Below are 14,336 nucleotides of genomic sequence, written 5' to 3' on the forward strand. Positions count from 1 at the left end.
CGGGAATCGAACCTGGGACACTGGAGCTGTGAAGCAACTGCGCTAACCACTGTGCTACCGTGCTGCCCGATGTTAGTGATGCCATCTTTTTATTCCAGGTTACCTTGATTTAAACTCCCCAGCAGCCATGGTGGGATTTGAACTCATTTTTCCACATCATGAATCCAGGCCCTTTGGATTACTTGTCCCTGCGCCCTGTGAATTTAGGGTACTTCTTTCTCAGTGGGTACTTATTTCCAGTTTGACGTTTTATTCCCAATAGGGAACTGCTCTCTGTTGCACGATTCTATGAAGTGGGAGGGTGGTATGGTGGGCAGCCAGCCCTTCCCACAGCACACTCTGATCAGACTGCTGGGATGTGTGATTCTGCAGGCTTGAGGGGAGCACTGTACCAGTTTTGATCTTGAGCATATGATACGATTTGTTGTATAAAGCAGCATCAAGCGAACAATTTGCTTTTAGTTGCTAATTCTGCGCATTCTTGCATTTTAATAAGTATCTGTGTGTCACGAAGTACATCCTCCTTCGAGTCATTAGTGATGGAGCTGATTCACTTTAATCTTGGGCCTTGTGCTTTGCTGATGAAGGAGCTAAAAAGAGCTGCACAGATGCCTACTAAAGCGCCACCCAGTGGACAGACTGAACTATTACCTCTACCAAATTCAGAGGAAGCATTGATATAGCTGGAGAGGAGAGTCAGCAATTACTATTCCCTTGGATATATGCATATCAGTAAAATGTTATTATTTGAAGATTCAACCCTTCTCCACCCCCTGATTGATGATATGCAGAACGAGAGTTAAAGCAGTCATCTCGTTTTCAGCCTGTGCTGTACAGCATTCGCTGTGGGGTCCGTTTTGACCATTAGTGCTCTGTACACAGAAATTTGAGACATTTACACGTGCACACCCTATGAATTTCTGTCTATCCTGGCTGGGAAATCATCATAGCACACAGAGCTCAATTTGTAAAATGCATTCACATTTGAAGCACTGCTTCAGGAATCCTGCAGATAGGAAAGGAATTTGGCTGCACACTTATAATAGTACTCGGCATACATCTCGATTTAATCATACTCGGACTATATCATCTCTATTTGGAATTTAGTTTTTAAAGCATTCATCCCTGAGATCAGTGCTCTCTGTGCCATATGCAAAGAATTGTGAATCCATTGTAGTACTATTGCATCCCAAACCTCTCTCTAAAACAGTGTAAGTATTTCATACTTTTAAATCAGAATGCTAAATTTGAACTGCTGAGCAGTTCTCAGCTGTAAATAGCAACACATCCATCATAGAATCATAGCATCGCTACAGTGCAGAAGGAGGCCATATGGCGCATCGGGTCTGCACTGACCCTCTGAAAGAGCACCCTGCCCAGGCCCACTCCCCCACACTATCCCCATTAGTTACAGTTGAGGAAAGCACGGAGTAGGTCACATCTATTGAGATATTGGTAGAGTTCGCTGCTAAACCCAATTAATCATTTTCTGGGAGATTATTGGTCTCATCATCTATATCACCTAACCTGCACATCTTTGGACTGTGGGAGGAAACCGGAGCGCCCGGAGGAAACCCACGCACATACGGGGAGGATGTGCAGACTTCGCACAGACAGTGACCCAAGCCGGAATCAAATCTGGGACCCTGGAGCTGTGAAGCAATTGGGCTATCCACAATGCTACCGTGCTGCCCACTTCTGCGTGACCCAAGCTGAGCTCCAATCCTGTCTCCGGCTGCACCAGAAAACTGCCAGTCTCTGACATGCTAGCACCTTCCACATCAGCTGCCTTACTTCACCCGATCCCTTACTGAAACCCTCGCCCATCACCTTCATCGCCTTCATCACCTCCTGGTTTGACCATCCTATTCTCTTCTGGTCGGTAAACCGGAGTATCTTAACCCGTCTTAACCCATATTAAGTTTGGAAATTATATATCCCAGTCTCAAACAAATCAATAAAGCCAGTTACAGAGAGTTGGCGGATTGGGAAAATAGACTGCAAGGTATGGCAATAAACAAACAGTGGGAAACATTTAAAGAAACAATTTACAATGGTCAGCAAATATATGTTCCATTGAAGAACAAAAACCAAGGACAAAAGTTCCATTCATGGCTTACTAAGGAAGTTAGGAATAGCATTAGATTATGACATGATACTTATATTGTGGTCACGAATGGTGAGGATTGAGAGTGGAAATAGGATTGGTTGATGAACAGGAAATAGTGAGCCGAGATGATTGGGCCATTTTCAGGTTGGTAATCTGTAACTAGTTGGGTGCAGTAGAGATCAATGCTGGGGCCCCAACTATTTACAGTTTATATTGATGACTTGGAGAAAGGGACCAAGGTGACTGTAGCCAAAGTTGCTCATGTGAGGTAGAAATGGAAGTTGTGAAGAGAATACAAAGGGCTTTATTGAATACAGGCGATGGTGGCCTCACCATGTATGTTGGACAACGGCGGGTGTTCCCTGTGATCAAGGACCTCTGGCGTGGAGTGATGCCGGCCAACCAGTCAGGAAACTGTACATAACAGGCAGTGGCAGTGATAGCAGCTCCCGAAAATGCACATAGCTGAGGGATCGTAAGCCCAAAGGTGTGCGGGTGGGATGGGGTTGCAGAAATTTCGGGTTGAGGGGGGCATTGGTAGCAAGGGCATGGGGGTAGCTTTCAGGAAACCCAGACCCCCTACCCGAAGCCTGGTACCTCAATGTGACTCTGAGTGCCTTTGAACAAGGGACCCCCTCCTGCAGGGAGCCCACTAGCAAACCTGTCAGGATTTAGTTTCTCAGGTTTCCCGTGTGGCAAGTCCTCCATCCATTTAACACCAGCTGCAGACGGGTGAGGCTCTTCGGTATTAAATTGTGGAAAAGATATATACTATCGTGGCTTTACAGCACCTTCACTGGTGGGAGGGTGTAATTCCTGCATTAGAATTTTATGTGGTCAGTTTATGTTACAATTGAAAGACCTGGCAGGATGGAAATGAGTGTGAACGTAAGATTTTTAATTTGTGGATGGCTGAAAACTGGCTAGCTTCAAAACAGAAACTAAATCATGTCTGTGGGCCCTGGTCTAATGACCCCCCACCTCCTGTCCCTCTGCATGTGAAAGCTAAACTGGATCTTGACTCCCATGTCTAACTCCATTGAAAATTAACCATCAACGAGCAGAAAATAACGTATTTAAGATTTGAACCTGCATCCTTGCCGCTTCCCCCTGTACCAGTAACAATGTTCTATGGAGTATTGTCAAAAAAAGAGACATATCAACGTTTTTTGCCTTGCACGGATCAGGACAATTTGCATGAATACCAAATATAAAGGGAACAACAATTTATGCTTCATGATAAGAGAGTGCTGATTGGTTGGCAAGTGGACTCTGATTGGGAGAGGTGTTGCCATGGAGAATGCACCAGTTAACTGATGACTGACAGTTAACCGTCAAGTGTTGCAATTACCCTATTGCTGCTGGAACTTTCTGTGTGCAAATTGAGCACCACTTTTCCCTTCAATTATAAAAGTGTGTATACCTGAGAAGTCCATTAGCCATTGAGCACTTTTGTACTCTTCCTTCACACAACAACATTTTTGTTTGAATTGATGCTGTGGTCCTTATGGGACTGTGTGTCACATTATTATGTCCTAATCATAGTCTACGGTTGGCAAGTGGTTTCCATTTATATATCACCCTTTAATGTCGAAAGAATATCTTTCCGTTTTTGCAGGTATTCTTGCTCTGCTGAAGTCCTGTGAATGACTCACGCGCAGCCTGTGTGCTCCAATGATTTTGTGAATAATAATGGCCTGTACTTTCGTGACATTTAAAAACAAACTTGCTAATGCAAGTAAATAAACTAAGTTGATGCAAGATGTTTGCCCGTTGAGCAGCTGCTCCTTTAGTGTTGCGGAACAACTGTCGCTGTACAACAATCACTTTTCATCATCAAATAGCCAAGAAATGAAAATCCTGTGCTATAGAACATAATGCAAAATAAGTGGGCCAGAGTTATGGAATAGAATTATCAGTTATTTTTGAGCATTACTCTTTAATTATGCCAAGATCTATTGCTGCGAAATAATTTAACGACTGGGATTTTAAAGAATTGGAAAAAGCTTAGAAATAAAAGAATGTAATGAAGCTCCCATCGACTATTCAATGTTAATAATTGAAGTAAGTCCATGAAATTTAATTAACTTTAATAAAAATAACAATAAAAAATGGGCTTTTCATGTGTATGATGTATAGGTTCTAGTAATGTAGACAGTCTCTGTACCTCAGTGTATGAAGTATAGGTTCTTGTACTAAATCCAGTCTCTGCCCCTCGGTGTATTATGTGTAGGTTCTTGTACTATATGCAGTCTCTGTACCTCACCTGTGATGTATAGATTCTCGTGATATATTGGTTCTTGTACTATTTACAGTTTCTGTCCCTCAGTGAGTAATATCTAGATTCCTGTAAAATATAGAGTCTCTGTACCTCAAGTGTAATATAATGATTCTTACACTATATACAGTCTCTGTCCCTCAGTGTGTGAAGTTGGGCGGCATAGTGGTTAGTACTGCTGCCTCACAGCTCCAGGGACCTGGGTTCAATTCCAGCCTTGGGTGACTGTCTGTGTGGAGTTCGCACTTTCTCCCCTGTGTCTGCATGGGTTTCTTCCGGATGTTCAGGTTTCCTCCCACAGTCCAAAGATGTGCAGGTTTGGTGGATTGGCCATGGTAAATTGCCCCTTTGTGTCCAGGAATGTGCCGGTTAGGTTAAGGGGTTATAGGTATATGGCGGGGAATGGGCTTGGGTGGAGTGCTCCTTCAGAGACTTAGTGCAGACTCAATGGGCCTCCTGGCCTCCTTCTGCACTGTAGGGATTCTGTGAAGTATAGGTTGTTGTACAATATACAGTCCGTGTCCCTCGGTGTGTGAAGCATAGGTTGTTGTACAGTATACAGTCTGTGTCCCTCAGTGTGTGAAGCATAGGTTGTTGTACAGTATACAGTCTGTGTCCCTCAGTGTGTGAAGCATAGGTTGTTGTACAATATACAGTCTGTGTCCCTCAGTGTGTGAAGTATAGGTTGTTGTACAATATACAGTCTGTGTCCCTCAGTGTGTGAAGTATAGGTTGTTGTACAGTATACAGTCTGTGTCCCTCAGTGTGTGAAGCATAGGTTGTTGTACAGTATACAGTCTGTGTCCCTCAGTGTGTGAAGCATAGGTTGTTGTACAATATACATTCTGTGTCCCTTAGTGTGTGAAGCATAGGTTGTTGTACAGTATACAGTCTGTGTCCCTCAGTGTGTGAAGCATAGGTTGTTGTACAGTATACAGTCTGTGTCCCTCAGTGTGTGAAGCATAGGTTGTTGTACAGTATACAGTCTGTGTCCCTCAGTGTGTGAAGTATAGGTTGTTGTATAATATACAGTCTGTGTCCCTCAGTGCATGATGTTTAGATTTTTGCACTATATACAGTCTGTGTCCCTCAGTGTGATGTATAGATTCATGTACTATATGCAGTCTCTATCCCTACATGTGTGATGTATAGGTTCTTGTACGATATACAATCTCTACCCTTCAGTGCATGATGTATAGGTTCTTGTGCTACATACAATCTCTGTCCCTCAGTGTATGAAGTATAGGTTATTATATTTTATACAGCCTCTATCCCCCAGAACATAAAGTTTAGATTATTGTACTAGATACAGTCTCTGTCCCTCAGTGTTCGATGTATAGATTGTTGTACTATATACCGCCTTTGTCCCTCAGGATGTGAAGTATATGTCATATATACAATTTACAGTCACTGATCCTCAGTGTGTGATGTTTAGGTTTTTGCACTATGTACAGTCTGTGTCCCTCAGTGAATAGATTTGTGTACTATAGACGGTCTTTATCCCTCCATGTGTGATGTATAGATTCTTGTATAATATAGTTTCTATCCCTCAGTATGTAGTATAGGTTATTGCAGTATATACAGTCTCTATCCCACAGTATATGATGTATAGATTCTTGTGCTATATACAGTCTCTGTCCTCAGGATGTGAAGTATAGGTTCTTGTACTATATACAGTCTCTGTCCCTCATTATGTGATGCCTAGATTATTGTTATATACACTGTCTTTGTACCTCAAGTGTAATGTATAGATTCTTGTACTATGTGCAGTCTCTGTTGAGATGTGTGTGAATTATTGGTTCTTGTATTATATACAGTATCTGTCCCTCAGTATGTGATACATAGCTTGTTGTACTAAATACAGTCTCTGTCCCTCAGTGTGTGATGTCCAGATTCTTGTACTATATATATTCTCTGTATGTCAAGTGTGATGTATAGATTCTTTTACTGTACACAGTCTCGATTGAGAGGTATGTGAAGTATAGGTTCTTGTACTATACAGCTTCTGTCCCTAATTGAAGCATAGAAACATAAAAGATAGGAGCAGGGATAAGGTATTCGGCCTTTAGAACCTTCTCTGCCTTTCAATATTATCATGGCTGATCTTCTATCTGAATGCCATTCTCCTGAGCTCTTCCCACACTCCTTGACCCCTTTTCAGTCTAGAATTCTATCTATTTCCTCCTTAAGCATATTCAGTGACTTGGCCTCACCGTCTTCTGTGGTAGAGAATCACACAGATTCACCAACCTCTGAGTGTACAAGTTTCTCATCTTAATCCTAAATTACTTAGCCTGTACTGAGGCCGTGACTGCAACCCTTTGTTCTCGACATCCCAGCCAAGGGAAACATCATCCCTCCAACCAGTCTGTCCAGCCCTGTCAGAACTTTATACCTTTCAATGCGATTCCCTCTTATTCTTCAAAACTCCAGTGACTACAGGTCCAGTCGACCCAATCTCTCCTCATATGACAATCCTGCCATCCCAGGAATCAGTCTGCTGTACCTCCACTGCACTTCCTCAACGGTAAGTATATACTTTCTTAGATAAGGAGACCAATGCTGCACACAATGCTCCAGCTGTGGTCTCACTATGGGCCTGTCCAGCTGCAGTAAGATATCTTTGCTCCTGGACCCAAGTCCCGTTGCAATGAAGGCCAACTGATCATTTGCCTTCCTAACTGCTTGCTGAATCGGCATGCTTGCTTTTAGTGATTGAAGTACAAGGATTCCCAGGTTCTACCACCATTTGAATAATTCTCTGCCATTCTGTTTTTCCTACCAAAGTGGAAAACCTCACACCTATCCACGTTATACTAGAAACATAAGAACAGGGGTAGGCCATTCAGCCCATCGAGCCTGCTCTGCCATTTACTATGATCATGGCTAATCAGACACTTCAATGCCTTTTATGCCCACAAGTCCATAACGCTTTATGTTATTGTTAATCAGGAATGTATCAATCTCTGCTTCAATCATACTCAATGACTGAGCTTCCACAGCCCTCTGGGGTAGAGAATGCCAAAGGTTCACCACTCTCTGTGCAAATAAATTTCTCTTCATCTCTGTCCTAAATGCTTCCCTGTTATTTTAAAACTGTGCTCCTTGTTGTAGACTCCCCAATCAAGGGAAACATCTTGCGTACCTCTATCCTGTCGATTTCTTTAAATATTTTGTAGATTTCAATGCGATCGCCTCTCATTCTTCTAGAGAATGCCCTGTTTGCCTAATCTCTCTTCATAAGACAGACACGCTATACCCGAAACAAATATGTTGAATCTTCATTACACTCCCTCTACGAGAATAATATATTTTCTGAGTTAAACTGCACACAGTACTCTAGGTGCAGTCTAATGAAGCTTCTATACAATAGAAGCAATACCTTACTACTCCAGTGCTCAAATCCTCTTGCAATAAAGGTTACCATTCCATGTGCCTTCCTAATAGCTTGCTGCACCTGCATACTAGCCTTCAGTGACTGATGGACCAGATCCTTTGTACATTTACACTTTCTAATTTCTTACCATTTAGGAAATACTCTTCACATCTGTTCCTTCTACCAAAATAGGTTACCTCACATTTTTGCACATTATGTTCCATCTTCCATGTTCTTGCCCACATCTGTCCAAATCCTTTTGTAGCCACTTTACATCTTCCTCACAACACACATTCCCACCTAGCTTTGTATCATCGTGAACTTGGAAATATTACATTTGGTCCCCACATCCAAATCATTGATATATATTGTGAACAGCCGGGGCCCAAGTACTGATTCTTGCGATACCCGACTAGCCACAGCCTGTCAACGTGACAATGACCCGTTTATTCCCTATGTTTTCTGCCTGTTAGCCAATCCTCAATCCATGACAGTCTGTTGCCTCCTATCCCACGTGCTTTTACTTTGCTAATCAACCTCTTGTGGAGAGCTTCATCAAAAACCTTCTGAAAGTCCGAATATACCCCGACCATCAACTCTCCTTTATCAATTATGTTAGTAACTCCAACTTTGTCAAACATGACTTCCCATCGTAAATCCATGCTGATTATGACCAATTATATTCTGATTATCTAAATGTCTATTTATCACATCCTTTTATAATAGATTCCAGCATTTTCCCTAACACTGATGTACGGTTCACGGGCCTGCAGTTCCCTATTTTCTCCATCCCTCCCTTCTTAAATAGTGGGGTGACATTTGCTACCTTTAATCTTCAGGAACCATTCTAGAATCTATAGAATGTTGGACAATGGTCACCAATGCGTCCACTATATCTAGCATCCTCTTTCAAAATTCTGGGATGCAGAATATCAGATCCCGGGAACTTATCAACTTTCAGTCCCATTAATTCCTCCAATGCAACCTGTGAACTTATAGTAATTTCCTTCAACTCTGCATTGTCATTGCTGCCTACGGCGCTGAGGACCTGGGTTTGAATCCCAACCCTGGGTCACTGTCCATGTGGAGTTTGCACGTTCTCCCTGTGTCTGCGTGGGTTTCACCCCCACAACCCAAAGATGTGCAGGATAGGAGGATTGGCCATGCTAAATTGCCCTTAATTGGAAAAAATAATTGGGTACTCTAAATTTTTTTTTTTTAAACTTAAAACTGTATTCTCCCTAGTCCCTTGAGTCTCTACATCTGGGAGATTTCCTGTACCTTCCTTAGTGGTAACAGACACACAGTAATAATTTAGCTTCTCTGCCATTTCTCTAGTCTCCAATATGAATTCTCTTGACTCTGCCTGCAATGGACCCACATTTGTCATGGACAAATGCTTTCTTTTTGCACACCTATACAAGTCTTACAGTCCGTTTTTACAGTTTTTGCAGGATTATATTCATATTCTACTCCCCCTTTATCAGCCTTCCTTTGCTGTATTTTAAAAACCTCCCAATCCTCAGGTTTACTACTATTTCTGACAACCTTATAAGCGTTTTCTTTTAATCGTATACAATCCTGAACTTACTTTCTCAGCCATGGTTGACTGTTTTTGGGCGATTTTGCACCTAAAGGAATGTACAAATGCTGCACACTATAGAACATAGAACATAGAACAATACAGCGCAGTACAGGCCCTTCGGCCCACGATGTTGCACCGAAACAAAAGCCATCTAACCTACACTATGCCATTATCATCCATATGTTTATCCAATAAACTTTTAAATGCCCTCAATGTTGGCGAGTTCACTACTGTAGCAGGTAGGGCATTCCATGGCCTCACTACTCTTTGCGTAAAGAACCTACCTCTGACCTCTGTCCTATATCTATTACCCCTCAGTTTAAAGCTATGTCCCCTCGTGCCAGCCATTTCCATCCGCGGGAGAAGGCTCTCACTGTACACCCTATCTAACCCCCTGATCATTTTGTATGCCTCTATTAAGTCTCCTCTTAACCTTCTTCTCTCCAACGAAAACAACCTCAAGTCCATCAGCCTTTCCTCATAAGATTTTCCCTCCATACCAGGCAACATCCTGGTAAATCTCCTCTGCACCCGCTCCAAAGCCTCCACGTCCTTCCTATAATGCGGTGACCAGAACTGTACGCAATACTCCAAATGCAGCCGAACCAGAGTTCTGTACAGCTGCAACATGACCTCCCGACTCCGGAACTCAATCCCTCTACCAATAAAGGCCAACACTCCATAGGCCTTCTTCACAACCCTATCAACCTGGGTGGCAACTTTCAGGGATCTATGTACATGGACACCTAGATCCCTCTGCTCATCCACACTTTCAAGAACTTTACCATTAGCCAAATATTCCGCATTCCTGTTATTCCTTCCAAAGTGAATCACCTCACACTTCTCTACATTAAACTCCATTTGCCACCTCTCAGCCCAGCTCTGCAGCTTATCTATATCCCTCTGTAACCTGCTACATCCTTCCACACTATTGACAACACCACCGACTTTAGTATCGTCTGCAAATTTACTCACCCAACCTTCTGCGCCTTCCTCTTGGTCATTGATAAAAATGACAAACAGCAACGGCCCCAGAACAGATCCTTGTGGTACTCCACTTATGACTGTACTCCATTCTGAACATTTCCCATCAACCACCACCCTCTGTCTTCTTTCAGCTAGCCAATTTCTGATCCACATCTCTAAATCACCCTCAATCCCCAGCCTCCGTATTTTCTGCAATAGCCTACCGTGGGGAACCTTATCAAACGCTTTGCTGAAATCCATATACACCACATCAACTGCTCTACCCTCATCTACCTGTTCAGTCACCTTCTCAAAGAACTCAATAAGGTTTGTGAGGCATGACCTACCCTTCACAAAGCCATGCTGACTATCCCTGATCATATTATTCCTATCTAGATGATTATAAATCTTGTCTCTTATAATCCCCTCCAAGACTTTACCCACTACAGACGTGAGGCTCACCGGTCTGTAGTTGCCGGGGTTGTCTCTGCTCCCCTTTTTGAACAAAGGGACCACATTCGCTGTCCTCCAGTCCTCTGGCACTATTCCTGTAGCCAATGATGGCATAAAAATCAAAGCCAAAGGTCCAGCAATCTCTTCCCTGGCCTCCCAGAGAATCCTAGGATAAATCCCATCAGGTCCCGGGGACTTATCTATTAACTATGTAATAATTATTTGAAGACTATCCATTGCCTATGCACAGCCATACCCATTAAAGCATTTTCCTAATCCACCTCAGCCCATTTGTCCTTTATGCCTTCGTAATTTTCTTTATCCAACTTTGACACTTTGGCTTCAGATTTGACTTCCTCACTTTCAAACATAATGTAAAATTCTATCATATTGTGGTCACTCATCCCTAAAGGTTCTTTTTCAACTAGATTATTAATTAGCCCCTTTTTGTTACATAATACTAGATCTAGAATAACCTGTCCTATGTGGCTCCTCAACATACTGCTCCTGAACCCCATCCCTTACGCATTCCAGAGACCTGTCTTCCTCGGCATTAATGCTCACTTGGTTTAACCAGTCTATACTGCATCTGCCACGTAAATGCTCTCTCACTCAACTTAACTTATCTAAATCACTCTGAAGCCTCTCAACATCCTCCTCCCCACTCATTCCCACCAAGTTTGGCACTGTCAGCAAATTTGGAAAAATTACATTTGGTTCCCGCATCCAAATCATGGATACATTGTGAATAACTGGGACCCAAGCACCAATCCCTGCGGGACCCCACTCATCACTACCTGCCACTCTGTTTTCTGTCTGCTAACAAATTCTCAACCCATGCCAATATATTGCCCTCAGTCCCCTGTGCTTTAATCTTGCATACTAACCTTTTATGTGGGACTTTAACAAAAGCTTGCTGAAAATCCAAATACACCACATCCACTACTTCATCCTCATCAATTCGTAGTTATGTCCTCAAAAGACTCCAGTAGGTTTGTCAAACATGATTTCCCATTCATAAATTAATGGTGACTTTGTCTAAACCTGTTAATATTTTCCAATTGTCCTGTTAACACACCCTTTACAATAAACACCACCATTTTCCCTACTCCTGATGTTAGGCTAACCGGTCTGTAAATCCTGGTTTTGTCCCTCCCTCTTTTTTTAAATAGTGGAGTTACATTTGACACTTTCCAATCTGCTGAGACTGTTCCAGTATCTACAGGACTTTGGACATGATAGTCAATGTATCCATTATTTCCACATCCACCTTCTTTGTACCCTTGAATGTGGATTATCGGGCCTTGTGGGATTTATTGGTTTTGAATCCATTAATTTCTCGAGCACTTTTTTACTAATACTAATTTCCTACCTCTCACTAGACCCTTAGTTCCTCAGCATTTCTGGGAAGTTATTTGTGTCTTCCTCCATAAAGACAGAACCAAAGTAGTTGTTTAATTGCTCTGCAGATTCTCGGCTCTCTCTTATAAATTCTTCCATTTTGGACTGCAAGGGACCTATATTTGTCTTCAATAATCCTTTGCATTTTTACTGAGATACCCTCAATTACAACTCAGGAGAGGAGTTTGATAATACAAAGGCTTTAATAACCAGAAAACCAGACAGCTGCCGAGAAGTGTGCTCACTGCACGCTGCCTACTGAACGTAACCCTATATACAGCCTCCTGGGGGCGGAGCCAGAGGCGGAGTCCCCCAGGGTTCCAAACCCGGTCTTAAAGGGGCCTACGCATTAAAGGTACATATGTATACAGATATCATTCATCACATTCACCTCCTGTTTTTAAAAAAAAAATGCATAGTCCGTCGGGGGTGAAGTGGAATTACAAGTTCAGTCTTTTGGGTGGTCTGATTGCCCGTGTCGACTTTCTCCGCTCCAGCGGTGGTGCGGCGGATACGGTCGTCCTTGGTGGTGGTATATCCAGGAGCACGGTTGTCTGAGCCTTTGCCCGCGTTGGAGCAGGGGGGGTATCCGGGGTGACTAGGGTGATTGGTGGATCTGTCTTATGGCTCCTCACATTCCTCCGGAGTAGAACTGGTCCAGGAGTCGTCAGCCAACGTGGAAGCGAGACCCCAGAGGTGGACTTCCTGGGGAAGGCAAACAAACGGTTGTGAGGGGTCTCGTTCGTGGCCGTACAGAGGAACGACCTAATGGAGTGTAGGGCATCGGGTAGGACCTCCTGCTAGCGGGCGATTGGGAGACTTCTTGACCGTAGGGCTAGAAGAACAGCCTTCCAAACTGTTGCGTTCTCCCTCTCCACCTGCCCATTTCCCTGCGGGTTTTAGCTGGTCGTTCTGCTCGAGGCGATGCCCTTGTTGAGCAGATACTGACGCAGCTCATCGTTCATGAGCTGTTGGCAGCACGGTAGCATTGTGGATAGCACAATTGCTTCACAGCTCCAGGGTCCCAGGTTCGATTCTGGCTTGGGTCACTGTCTGTGCGGAGTCTGCACATCCTCGCCGTGCGTGCGTGGGCTTCCACCGGGTGCTCCGGTTTCCTCCCACAGTCCAAAGATGTGCAGGTTAGATGGATTGGCCATGATAAATTGCCCTTAGTGTCCAAAATTGCCCTTAGTGTTGGGCGGGGTTACTGGGTTATGGGGATAGGGTGGAGGTGTTGACCTTGGGTAGGGTGCTCTTTCCAAGAGCCGGTGCAGACTCGATGGGCCGAATGGCCTCCTTCTGCACTGTAAATTCTATGATAATCTATGAACGATGTACTGCGGTCGCTGTGGATATAAGCGGGGAAACCAAACAGGGTGAAGTTGCTGTGCAGTGCCTTGATTACGGAGGCCGAGGTCATATCGGGGCAGGGGACAGAGAATGGGAAGCGGGAGAATTCGTCGATGACAGTGAGGAAGTAGGTGTTGTGGTTGGTGGACGGAAGGGGCCCTTTGAAGCCCACGCTTTGTCGCTCAAAGGGCCCAGAGGCCTTTACCAGGCGAGCCTTGTCTGGTCGATAGAAGTGCGGTTTGCACTCCGCACAGATCTGGCAAGCCTTGGTCATGGCCTTGACCTCCTCGGTGGAGTAAGGTAGGTTGCTGGACTTGATGAAATGGGCAAGTCGGGTGACCCCCGGGTGGCAGAGGTCATCGTGGATGGCCCTCAGGTGGTCTTTCTGCACATTGGCGCACGTGCGGTGGGACAGGGCATCTGGGGACTCGTTGAGCTTCCCTGGACGATATGCAATATCGTACGTATAGGTGGAGAGTTCGATCCTCCACCTCAGAATTTCATCATTCTTTATTTTGCCCCGTTGTGCGTTATCGAACATAAAGGCAACTGACCGTTGGTCGGTGACGAGGGCGAACCTCCTACCAGCTAGGTAGTGCCTCCAGTGCCGCACAGTTCGACTATGGCTTGTGCCTCCTTCTCGACTGCAGAGTGCCGAATTTCCGAGGTGGTGAGGGTTCGGGAGAAGAACGCTACAAGTCTGCCCGCCTGGTTGAGGGTAGCAGCCAGGGCGATGTCTGATGCGTCGCTTTCTACCTGGAAGGGAATGGCTTTGTCCACCGGGTGCATGGCGGCCTTGATGATATTGGCCTTGATA

General features: G+C 44.1%; 1 protein-coding gene and 1 long non-coding RNA gene across 46 annotated transcripts in view; one reads left to right on the forward strand and one right to left on the reverse strand.

Annotated features, from left to right (window-relative positions):
* The window catches only part of ank3b (ankyrin 3b), a 1,101,178-nt gene that overhangs the window by 674,367 nt on the left and 412,475 nt on the right, over window positions 1–14,336 (forward strand). The window lies entirely within an intron of this gene.
* LOC140392402 (uncharacterized) overlaps window positions 1–14,336 on the reverse strand; it is a 120,927-nt gene that overhangs the window by 72,198 nt on the left and 34,393 nt on the right. The gene's annotated exons all lie outside the window — the stretch shown is intronic.

Source organism: Scyliorhinus torazame, chromosome 16 (assembly GCF_047496885.1).
Source record: "Scyliorhinus torazame isolate Kashiwa2021f chromosome 16, sScyTor2.1, whole genome shotgun sequence".
NCBI classification, from domain to species: domain Eukaryota; kingdom Metazoa; phylum Chordata; class Chondrichthyes; order Carcharhiniformes; family Scyliorhinidae; genus Scyliorhinus; species Scyliorhinus torazame.